This window comes from Pseudophryne corroboree, chromosome 2, assembly GCF_028390025.1.
Source record: "Pseudophryne corroboree isolate aPseCor3 chromosome 2, aPseCor3.hap2, whole genome shotgun sequence".
Taxonomy (NCBI): domain Eukaryota; kingdom Metazoa; phylum Chordata; class Amphibia; order Anura; family Myobatrachidae; genus Pseudophryne; species Pseudophryne corroboree.
Window position 1 is genome coordinate 157,111,621 of NC_086445.1, and position 12,082 is coordinate 157,123,702.

At 46.3% G+C, this 12,082-nt stretch overlaps 1 protein-coding gene and 1 pseudogene across 1 annotated transcript in view; both read left to right on the forward strand.

Annotated features, from left to right (window-relative positions):
• FREM2 (FRAS1 related extracellular matrix 2) overlaps positions 1 to 12,082 on the forward strand; it is a 285,338-nt gene that overhangs the window by 177,876 nt on the left and 95,380 nt on the right. The window lies entirely within an intron of this gene.
• LOC135052600 (5S ribosomal RNA) lies at positions 3,711 to 3,829 on the forward strand (annotated as a pseudogene).

Genomic DNA, 12,082 nt, shown 5'->3' on the forward strand with positions numbered 1-12,082 from the left:
CCACTTTCCACGTGAGATATTTCAGATCCACAGTTTTAAGTGGCTCAAACCAATGTGATTTCAGGAAACTCAACACCACGTTGAGATCCCACGGTGCCACAGGAGGCACAAAAGGGGGCTGAATATGTAGCACTACCTTTACAAAAGTCTGAACTTCAGGCAGTGAAGCCAGTTCTTTCTGGAAGAAAATCGACAGAGCCGAAATCTGGACCTTAATGGAACCCAATTTAAGGCCCATAGTCACTCCCGACTGTAGGAAGTGCAGAAAACGACCCAGCTGAAATTCCTCTGTAGGGGCCTTCCTGGCCTAACACCACGCAACATATTTTCGCCAAATACGGTGATAATGGTTTGCGGTTACTTCTTTCCTGGCTTTTATTAGCGTAGGAATGACTTCCTCCGGAATGCCCTTTTCCTTTAGGATCCGGAATTCAACCGCCATGCCGTCAAACGCAGCCGCGGTAAGTCTTGGAACAGACAGGGCCCCTGCTGCAGCAGATCCTGTCTGAGCGGTAGAGGCCATGGGTGCTCTGATATCATTTCTTGAAGTTCTGGGTACCAAGCTCTTCTTGGCCAATCCGGAACCACGAGTATCGTTCTTACTCCTCGCCTTCTTATTATTCTCAGTACCTTGGTATGAGAGGCAGAGGAGGGAGCACATAAACCGACTGGTACACCCACGGTGTCACTAGAGCGTCCACAGCTATCGCCTGGGGGTCCCTTGACCTGGCGCAATATCTCTTTAGCTTTTTGTTGAGGCGGGACGCCATCATGTCCACCTGTGGCCTTTCCCAACGGTTTACCAACAGTTGGAAGACTTCTGGATGAAGTCCCCACTCTCCCGGGTGTAGGTCGTGTCTGCTGAGGAAGTCTGCTTCCCAGTTGTCCACTCCCGGAATGAACACTGCTGACAGTGCTAAGACGTGATTTTCCGCCCATCGGAGAATCCTTGTGGCTTCTGCCATCGCCATCCTGCTTCTTATGCCGCCCTGTCGGTTTACATGGGCGACTGCCGTGATGTTGTCTGATTGGATCAGTACCGGCTGGTTTTGAAGCAGGGGTCTTGCCTGACTTAGGGCATTGTAAATGGCCCTCAGTTCCAGAATATTTATGTGTAGGGACGACTCCTGACTTGACCAAAGTCCTTGGAAATTTCTTCCCTGTGTGACTGCCCCCCAGCCCCGAAGGCTGGCATCCGTGGTCACCAGGACCCAGTCCTGTATGCCGAATCTGCGGCCCTCTAGAAGATGAGCACTCTGCAGCCACCACAGTAGAGATACCCTGGTCCTTGGAGACAGGGTTATCAGCCGATGCATCTGAAGATGCGATCCCGACCACTTGTCCAAGAGGTCCCACTGAAAAGTTCTTGCATGGAACCTGCCGAATGGAATTGCTTCGTAAGAAGCTACCATTTTTCCCAGGACTCGTGTGCAGTAATGCACCGATACCTGTTTTGGTTTCAGGAGGTCTCTGACTAGAGATGACAGCTCCTTGGCTTTCTCCTGCGGGAGAAACACTTTTTTCTTGTTCTGTGTCCAGAACCATCCCCAGGAACAGTAGGCGTGTGGTAGGAACCAGCTGTGACTTTGGATTGTTTAGAATCCATCCGTGCTGTTGTAGCACTTCCCGAGATAGTGCTACTCCGACCAACAACTGTTCCTTGGACCTCGCCTTTATAAGGAGATCGTCCAAGTACGGGATAATTAAAACTCCCTTTTTTCGAAGGAGTATCATCATTTCTGCCATTACCTTGGTAAAGACCCTCGGTGCCGTGGACAGTCCAAACGGCAGTGTTTGGAATTGGTAATGGCAATCCTGTACCACAAATCTGAGGTACTCCTGGTGAGGAAGGTAAATGGGGACATGTAGGTAAGCATCCTTGATGTCCAGGGATACCGTGTAATCCCCCTCCTCCAGGCTTGCAATAACCGCCCTGAGCGATTCCATCTTGAACTTGAATTTTTTTATGTATGTGTTCAAGGATTTCAAATTTAAAATGGGTCTCACCAAACCGTCCGGTTTCGGTACCACAAACAGAGTGGAATAGTAACCCCGTCCTTGTTGAAGTAGGGGCACCTTGACTATCACCTGCTGGGAATACAGCTTGTGAATTGCCTCTAGCACAGACTCCCTGCCCGAGGGAGTTGTCGGCAAGGCATATTTGAGGAAACGGCGGGGTGGAGACGCCTCGAATTCCAGCTTGTACCCCTGAGATACTACCTGAAGGATCCAGGGATCCACTTGTGAGCGAGCCCACTGATCGCTGAAATTTTTGAGGCGGCCCCCCGCCGTACCTGGCTCCGCCTGTGGAGCCCCACCGTCATGCGGCGGACTTGGAAGAAGCGGGGGAGGACTTTTGTTCCTGGGAACCTGCTGTTTGTTGCAGCTTTTTTCCCCTACCTCTGCCTCTGGACAGAAAGGACCCGCCTTTTCCCCGCCTGTTTTTCTGGGGTCGAAAGGACTGTACCTGATAATACGGCGCTTTCTTAGGCTGTGAGGGAACATGGGGCAAAAATGCTGACTTCCCAGCTGTTGCTGTGGAAACTAGGTCTGAGAGACCATCCCCGAATAACTCCTCACCCTTATAAGGCAAAACTTCCATGTGCCTTTTCGAATCTGCATCCCCTGTCCACTGCCGAGTCCATAAGCCTCTCCTAGCAGAGATGGACAGTGCACTTATTTTTGATGCCAGCCGGCAGATCTCCCTCTGTGCATCTCTCATGTATAAGACTGAGTCTTTTATATGTTCTACGGTTAGCAGAATAGTGTCCCTGTCTAGGGTGTCAATATTTTCCGACAGGGAATCTGACCACGCAGCTGCAGCACTGCACATCCATGCCGAAGCAATCGCTGGTCTCAATATAATGCCTGAGTGTGTATATACAGACTTCAGGATCGCCTCCTGCTTTCTATCAGCAGGCTCCTTTAGGGCGGCCGTATCCGGAGACGGTAGTGCCACCTTTTTTGACAAACGCGTGAGCGCTTTATCCACCCTAGGAGGTGTTTCCCAACGTGACCTATCCTCTGGCGGGAAAGGGAACGCCATTAGTAACTTTTTAGAGATTACCAATCTTTTATCGGGGAAAGCCCACGCTTCTTCACACACTTCATTTAATTCTTCCGATGGGGGAAAAACTACGGGTAGTTTTTTCTCCCCAAACATAATACCCTTTTTAGTGGTACCTGGGTTTATATCAGAAATGTGTAACACCTCTTTCATTGCCTCAATCATGCAACGAATGGCCTTAGTGGACATTAGATTAGACTCATCGTCGTCGACACTGGTATCAGTATCCGTGTCGACATCTGCGTCTGCCATCTGAGGTAGCGGGCGTTTTAGAGCCCCTGATGGCCTTTGAGACGCCTGGGCAGGCCCGAGCTGAGAAGCCGGCTGTCCCGCATTTGGCAAATTTTTTGTGTAAGGAGTCGACACTTGCACGTAATTCCTTCCATAAGACCATCCACTCAGGTGTCTGCCACGCAGGGGGTGACATCACTTCTATAGGCATCTGCTCCGCCTCCACATAATTTTCCTCATCAAACATGTCGACACAGCCGTACCGACACACCGCACACACACAGGGAATGCTCTAACAGAGGACAGGACCCCACAAAAGCCCTTTGGGGAGACAGAGTGAGAGTATGCCATTACTGTACATATGATATACATGCTACATATTCGGAAAACGGTGTGCCTAGGAGACATACTTACCTACGGTCAGACCGCACTGAGTATGCCCAAACTCGTCTTATCTTGGAAGCCAAGCACTGCAGGGCCTGGTCAGTACCTGGATGGTGCACCACCAGGGAATACTAGGTACCGTAGGTATTTTACTCTCCAACAGCCAAAGCTATTTGGGACTCATTATATCAATCTGATCACAGGTCTATAGTATCTGTCAGATTATATCGGAATCGACGTAGTGACCTCATTCATCCAAACTCCTATGTATGGAGGATATGTATGAATTTCCTTGTGGATGAGGGATCATTTATTTTCGCTTACCCATGATACAACTTTGCCCATAACAGGCACATTGGTGCTGGCAAACACTTATGTTCTTTCAAAACACTTATGCCAGCTCTCGCTTTTTCTTAAGTATATATCAATAAAAGTTAATTTTTAATAATTTCATCATTTCAAAAGAATTTTTTTTTAAGTGTGCCCAGGAAAAGGCCTATAGTTTCCTTTTTTTGGTCCTTTGCTCTCTCCAAAGGTCCATACCCTTCTCTTCCATATTTCCAGTGATCTGTTTGTAAATATGGCACTGTCCTTTGCATGATCAAACCTTGATTTCGGGTACAGGGTGTGCGACATGAGCCCCATTTGACCTTGCATGCATTATAGCTTTGCCCCTGGGGTGGCGGAGTGTAGAAGGAGTGTGGAATGCTGACAGGAGGGGAGGAATGCTACAGGGGGGGGGGGGGGGGGAGGAATTATGACAGTGCAGGAATGAAGGGGAGAGAATGAAGAAGATTACATTACTGTACATATGATATACATGCTACAGGAAAATTATCTGTAAGGTGCTATCAGGTAGAATATTCTCAGTGTCTGGTTCTTTCTGTTGTGCCAATGGACCAAGCAGACATTTAATTGCCTCTACCTGGCAATGCTTCCAGCAAGATTCAGTTCCTTTTTGATTGTACAAGGTATGCCAACAATGAACAGAAGATGAAAGGTGCTAAGATTACTGCCCTGGATCTCTGCAGCTAATGTAAACCACATCAAACAAAACCATGCTGGCAATATGACAAAAGGCTTCCACTCACTAACTATAGCCTGGCTCCCATAATGACCTTTACTTCAACATTCTGCAGAGGCCAGTATTCTGGCCAGTAGAAGCATTTTACAGAAGGGAACCTTTCATTTTAATGGGTTTGCAAATGTGTGACTATTCAGTTAATTTGTGTTGCATATAATTTGTGACTTTTTGGTTAATTACAGACTTCCCATGCTGTAGCAGAGTTGTCCTCTGTGGCTTTCCAGCTGGTGTGGAACTACAAATACCAGCCTGTCCTGTCACCCAATCTTATAACCAAATTCATAGGTCCCATTGTAACAGAGGGCCCACCCGAGGAATGCAGTGGTAGGAGCCCATGCTTAGGGGTGTGGTCAGCCTCCAGAGGGCTTGGCTAGCATACCCTCCAACATTTTACACATAAAAAAACGGTGCAAATTTGAAAAGTGGGTGTGGCCACGTGCGCCCCTTTTCCTGTACTTTCAAGTTTGGAGAGCCAAAAATCACCATTAAAAAAAGGTACTGTACCTGCCAAAAAGGTACAGTTGGAGGATATGGGATAGCCATTTGAGAGTGTATGGTGTGGGCTCCTTTATAAATATACTACATCCATGATAAATTACCAGATAAATGTATACAATAGTCCTGTGCAGTATAATGCAACATATGTGTAAGTCAAGTGTACACTCTGTAATGTGATCCCTAGAGGAGGGAGTGGGCCCTTGGGCGTCGGGGCCCATCGGGGGTTTCCCCTGTACCCCTGTGGGCCAGTCCGGCCCTGCATTGTAATCCAGCAGTTACAGTACAGTATCTGGCTACTTGGACAGGATATTAAACATTCAGGTCCAGTATTATTTGTGTCCGTTAAAGTAATCTTGCCGTATGCTCCTGCCTTGGATCCTGAGTGTGTTCATATTTGTGCAATTTTAGGGTGTAATTAAGATCTGATCACTGCTGTGCATTTTCGCACAGAGGGTGATCAGATCCTAACTGCGCATGTGTATGCACCACAATGCGCACGCGCGCAGACAACAACAAAGGGCATCGCCGGTCAGTGATGGGATGGTGCGAAAAATCCGATCGCAAGGTGATTGACAGGAAGAGGCCGTTTGTGGGTGGTAACTGAGTGTTTACTGGGAGTGTTCGGGAAAACACAGCCGCGTCCAAGCGTTCTCATGGAGGGTGTCTGACGTCAGCTCCGGCCCGATCAGCCTCTTCTCATCGGACTGGAGGAGTAAGTCCTGGATGGCGCACAGACTGCACACAGTGGATTTTTGCAGCTCAGCTACACATGCGATCGTACACTTGCACGGCGAATTTACACTCCCCCTGTAGGCGGCGACTATCAGATCGCAGGACAGCAAAATTGGCAGCCCAGCGATCAGATCTGAATTAGGCCCTTAGACCGCTAGTTGGTATTGAGGAAGCTATAGTTTATACACACTGCAGTATGTCTGCTAGCAGTCTCCGCAAAAAAACACTGCGGTCAGATTCCTTTGTCCGTGAATTGTCTGAATGGATCAAATTCAGAGATTTACGTAATCTCAGTGGTTACGTACATCTCTGATGTTTGTGGCACTGCACATGCAGCCGTTCAGCACATGTGCAGAATGCGTCCTGCAAGATTGCACGCAAGGTCCCCAAGCTGATTAAAATTTTAAATACTGTGTCCGTTTGGTGGTGGGGAGGAGGTGGAGTCTCCATCTTCCAATGCACATTTACTGACCTTGCAAGCAGGCAGGAGGTGGCTACTCTGAGTAAGATTAGGCTACTCTAATGGCTGCTGCTGCTTCCATGGCAACTGATGGTGCCTTTGGTGATATGGTGCTGCATCTGTGGATGCAGCACTAGGATGTCAGATGCTGGCAGTGGGTGTCTTTTTCTTTCTGATGCCTCTTGCAGAAACTAGCATATTTTTGCACAGCAGCTGCATCCACCTCTGAATCACCCCCCTATGTGTATAGCTGGTCACACACCCAGATACAGAAGGGGACATGGCCAAATCCAGGAGGCGGAGCCATGCCCATTCCAGAAATGTAAAAAAAATATTATGAACAGCATCGAAAAGCAGCGCTGTGTGCTGGCAAGAGTTTATTCATCCTCAGCAGCTGGCCTAGGTGCCCGCCAGGCTCCTCCAACAGGCCTGGGCACAGGTAATAAGTACCCGCTCCCCTGCACACACATCATTTACTGGACAATCCGCTGGACTGATGGAGCTCCATTTGTGTGGTTGGACAATGATTTCATACATTGCAATCAGACTGTTCCTTGTGTCCAATATTCAACATCTGGCAGATCATTCACTATGATATGTAGATAGTTGGCCTTTTGGTGCAAATTGTGCATGTTCAAGTACAGTACAAGGCATTTTTTTTAGCAGTTTACAGTACTTTTTTAAACACTGTATATACTAGTGATCCATTGCTTGTTTCTGGCCGGTCATAATGGCAAATATAATGTGGCTTTGTATTGCTTTAATTTCTCAGGAATGTGGAAGCTTAATGTGCCAAGATATCTTGACAGGAGTAGCAATGTTATGCATGCTTGGTTTGGTAATATCTTGAGTTCCTTAATTGGGTTAACAGGACCCAGTCTGAAAACCTTCTAGGATGACCTGAGCTGTGACCAGTGAAGCACAGGACATCAAAGTCGTAGCTTCAGCACCATGTATAACACAGACAGCCTGCCGAATGTATATATGTATAGGAGGAGTTCGTGAAAGACATATCTGTACACTTGCTCTTATGTGGACCACCACTGGATGTTAGTGGTGGATGAAACGTTTTCCGAACATTTATACCATTACTGTTTCAGATGTTTTTTTTTATAAATTTTAATAAATTTGTGTATTGGAACCTACTGATTGCTTTTTTAAATAAGATTATATTTGGATACTGTGTCACTCTATTGTATAATTAGGGGTGTTATAACAGCCCCAAGGCTCCAATGTCACTATTGCTGTATATCTATTGTTTTGGTCCCTCCTAACAGGGCACCTAGTGGAATAAGGCAGCCGGTTCAAATTAATGAAAAAGATCCCTACCCTAGTACTCTGAGTTCAATTAGCGCAGAAAGGGAGTTTTGTGTTGTGCGTGTATATATATATATATATATATATATATATATATATAAAATAAACACAATATGCAGAATGGAGAGTAAGCGGCACTCACAGGACTACCATCAAAAGTACAGTCTAGGCGCTGAACACCACTCACTTTATTCTGCTGTATATATATATATATATGGGTTCACTACGGCTGGCCGGCGGTCGGGCTCCCGGCGACCAGCATCCCGGCGCCGGGAGCCTGACCGCCGGCTTACCAACAGCTTGGCGAGCGCAAATGAGCCCCTTGCAGGCTCGCTGCGCTCGCCACGCTATGGGCACGGTGGCGCGCTACGCGCGCCACACTATTTTATTCTCCCTCTATGGGGGTCGTGGACCCCCACGAGGGAAAATAAGTGTCGGTATGCCGGCTGTCGGGCTCCCGGCGCCGGTATACTGAGCGCCGGGAGCCCGACCGCCGGCAAACAGAAGACCACCCATATATATATATATATATATATATATCAGAATAGAGTGAGTGATGTTCAGCAACAAAACTGTACTTTTGATGGTACTCCTGTGAGTGAGTGCCGCTTACTCTCCATTCTGCATATCGTGTTTATATTGTGTTTGAGATAGGTTTCTGAAAATGTAATTGCTAAAAGGTTTATAATGAGGAAGTTGTATGGTATGCACGCTTACTGACTGCAGTAAGGTGATCCATATTGTAAATATGGGCCATGGTTAGCTGCCAAACCCAATGAAAAAACATTCCCATTACAGGAAGTAGTGTTTTATATATTAGCAGTAATGACCCTGTGTTCTAAGCTGGGTTGTCATCACTACGTAACTAATGTACGCACCATTTGCTCTGATGTAGGATGTGTATTTAGACATTACTACTGTGTTAATATTGGGTAATATTTAATCCCCATTTGTTATAGATTAAAACTATCACTGACATTGCACATAGAGCAGCACAATATGGCAGTAGTAAAACAATATAGATGTTTGAAAAATGGCCAGATAATGACAACAGAGATAAGAGTTATTAGAATCTGACCTAGAACTTTTTTTTTATTATTATTTTATTATTTTACTTTACTTTACTTTACTTACTTGGTACTAAGCTGCTGATATCATATTTAAATTCATCAAAATATATTCTTTGCATTGAAGTACATATAATGGAAGAGGTGAGTGGATAAAGGGGGTTGGGTATGTGTGACTGGCGGTGAGGAGACAGCCGGTCACAATGCTGACGGTGGGATCCCGGCTGTGAGATGGCCGGTGGTGGGGAGGGGGGGGGGGAGTGCAACAAAGCCCTTTACGGGTTTGCTGCGCTCACCACGCAGCGGGCTCAGTGGCTCGCTGTCCTTGCCACAGGTTGTACTCCCACTCTATGGGTGTTGTGGACACCCTCAAGTGTGAATAGTCCCTACTGGTCGGCATGCCGACCAGCGGGATTTTGAGCGGGCAGGATGTAGTGGTCAGTATTGTGACCTGCGGTTTCCTGACCGCCGGTCACATAACTACATCCCGGATGTAACTATTTTCTGAAAAATTTGTTTCTTCAATGGATAAAGTTGTTTTAACCTAGGGATCATAGTAACAATGTTATTTTAAAAGTTGGTAGCCTATTTACTGATAGCACTTCTGAAGTTCTAATTTATCTTTAACTGTAAATATTTCAGTTTCTTCAAAATGTAACATATGTAACATCTGCATCCAAGGGATCCGGACTAGGGGTCGACATACATTAGGTTGACCCCATATGGTTGACAGTCACAAGGCCATCATGGACAAAAAAACGACACATAAAAGGTCAACAGGTTCATATGGTCAACATGACAATGGTTGACACATGTTTTTGGGTTGTTTTTTTCATGTTTTTGGACTTTTTCCATCCTTGACTATCCATGTCACAAATCATAACCTTTAGTAACCTTGTAGCGAGCGGAGTGGAGCGAGACACCGTGCCCGAAGCGTGGCGATTAAAGCGAGCCTACGAGGGGCCGCGTTTCTACTAATGATGGTCCCAAATGAAAAAACGATACACACTAACCCCAAAAATGCAAAAAAAGATGTTGACCATTTTGTGTCGACCATTGCCACGTTGACCTTTAGACACTGTTGGCCTTTACCCATGTCGACCTTGTGCCTGTCGACCACATAGGGCCAACCTAATGAATGTAGATCATGTATACCACATCTTTCATCCACTTGCCTCCTCAATTAAAAAAGGAGGTGTTGAATTACCACGATTTGTATGCCTCTTACAACTCTTGCTTTGCACCTTTTATTAGTTCAGCTTACCAAATGCAAATTAGCATGGTACTGTATATCTCTATGAATTACAGAATCCTGGAAAGGCTGCTTAGAATAGTCTCTTAGGGGTATATTTACCAAAGTGTGTTTTTGTTAGAAGTTGAGATGTTCCCCATAGCAACCAATCAGATTCTACTTATCATTAATCTGGCACCATCTAGAAGATAATAACTAGAATGTGATTGGTTGCTGTGGGCAACATGTCCACTTTAAAAACCCACACTTTAGTAAGTATACCCCTTAGAGTCTCTGATTGTAGTTATGAGTGTTTGCATTGGCTTATTGCATGAATAATAGCACCCATGTAGAAGTACCAGTAAGTAATATTTTGCAGGACTTATGAACCATCATGACTGAAATGCGTGTGTGTTACTTTTTGTGACAGAAAATTTGCTCTGTGCAAAAAGTGTTTTTTTGTACCAGTCAATACATATAATTTCTATACAATACATATTATTATCATCATTTGTACAATAGGCCCAATGCAGTATGAGTTGTAGATGTGCGAAAAAACGCACACCTACAACTCTTCATTCTGATATGCGGCGGGATGCCCAGCAGAGGCCAAGTATGGCCCACATGCCGGGTCCTGCAAATATGCAAGCGCATCACACGACGGCAATGTTCTAGCAAGTTTAGGCTCGCAGCGGCTGCGTGTGATGTCAGACAGCCACATCGGCCCGTCCCAGAAATGGTCTGGACACGCCTGCGTTGTCCGGACCGATCCCCTAAAACGCAGCCACAACGCCCCCTCCCGCCCCGCAAATACATTTGCCTGTCAGTCAGGCACAAGCGTTTGCACTTGTGAGATATAGTGTAGATTCTGCGCGTGCCCACACTGCAGAGGGCTTCACCATGCGAACGCTTTTGGAACAGCGTTCCATGCTGAATCGGGCCCTATGTACTCAAAGGAGATACAGAGGGTAAAGAGCAGGGCTGTGTCTAAGCAATTTGGCTCCCAGTGCAAACACTAAAAAAATGTATATACATATGCAAATTTGATATTTTCCCCTTTTGGGGCACGTGGCCTCACTGTAATGGGAGTATCTTTGCTGCAATGGGTGTGGCCTTGCAGGAAAAGGCTAATTTTAACTGATGTAGTGTCCCTTACACCATATTATGCTCCTTGCACCATAGTAAGCCATGGTAGCCACCGCTGTAATGATCACCATATTATGCCCCATACAGTAATGCCCAACACCATATTATGCCCCATAAATTAATGCCCCTATCAACATATTATGCCCCACACAGTAATGCCCCTGACACCATATTATGCCCCACACATTAATGCCCCAGACACCATATTATGCTCCACACATTATGCCCCTGTCACCATACTATACCCCCACAGTAATGCCCCTGACATCATATTATGCCCCCACATGCCACTGTCACCATATTGTGCCCCTACTGTATTACAGGCTGCCATAGTACCTGCTCATTGTCAAGGGTTTCTGCTCGTTGTCAAGGGGTTCTGCTCGTTCCCCCTGGCCCCTACCATCGGTCTCTGCAGTAGAGAAGCACATCTGTTCGCGCCTCCCCCAGTTCAGAATATTGAAAATTACCTTTTCAAAATGGCAGCTGCCTCCTCTGGCATCCTTAATAACTGTCTGCTATGAGGCGACAGCCATTTTGGGAGGGACGTTTTCAGTAGTATTCCAAACAGAATACTAACATGCGGTTGATGTGGGTGCGGCACCCCGTGCGATTGTGCGGCTTGACCAGCCCTAGAAACGGCACTGGTATAGAGAGCTAATAGACTAGAGAGTAACTGTAACAAAGCAGGTGGTGAGACAGCAAATGCTAATCTGAACCGGGGTGTACAAGGCTGGTACAGCATGTAAAGGGAGTATACTCAGGTGGGAGAATAAGAGTCTATAGTGAAGAGTTGGTCTATGACCACTGGCATCCCATGCGTCGGGATGACAACTACATCCCATCTTTACAGTATTATTAATATTTG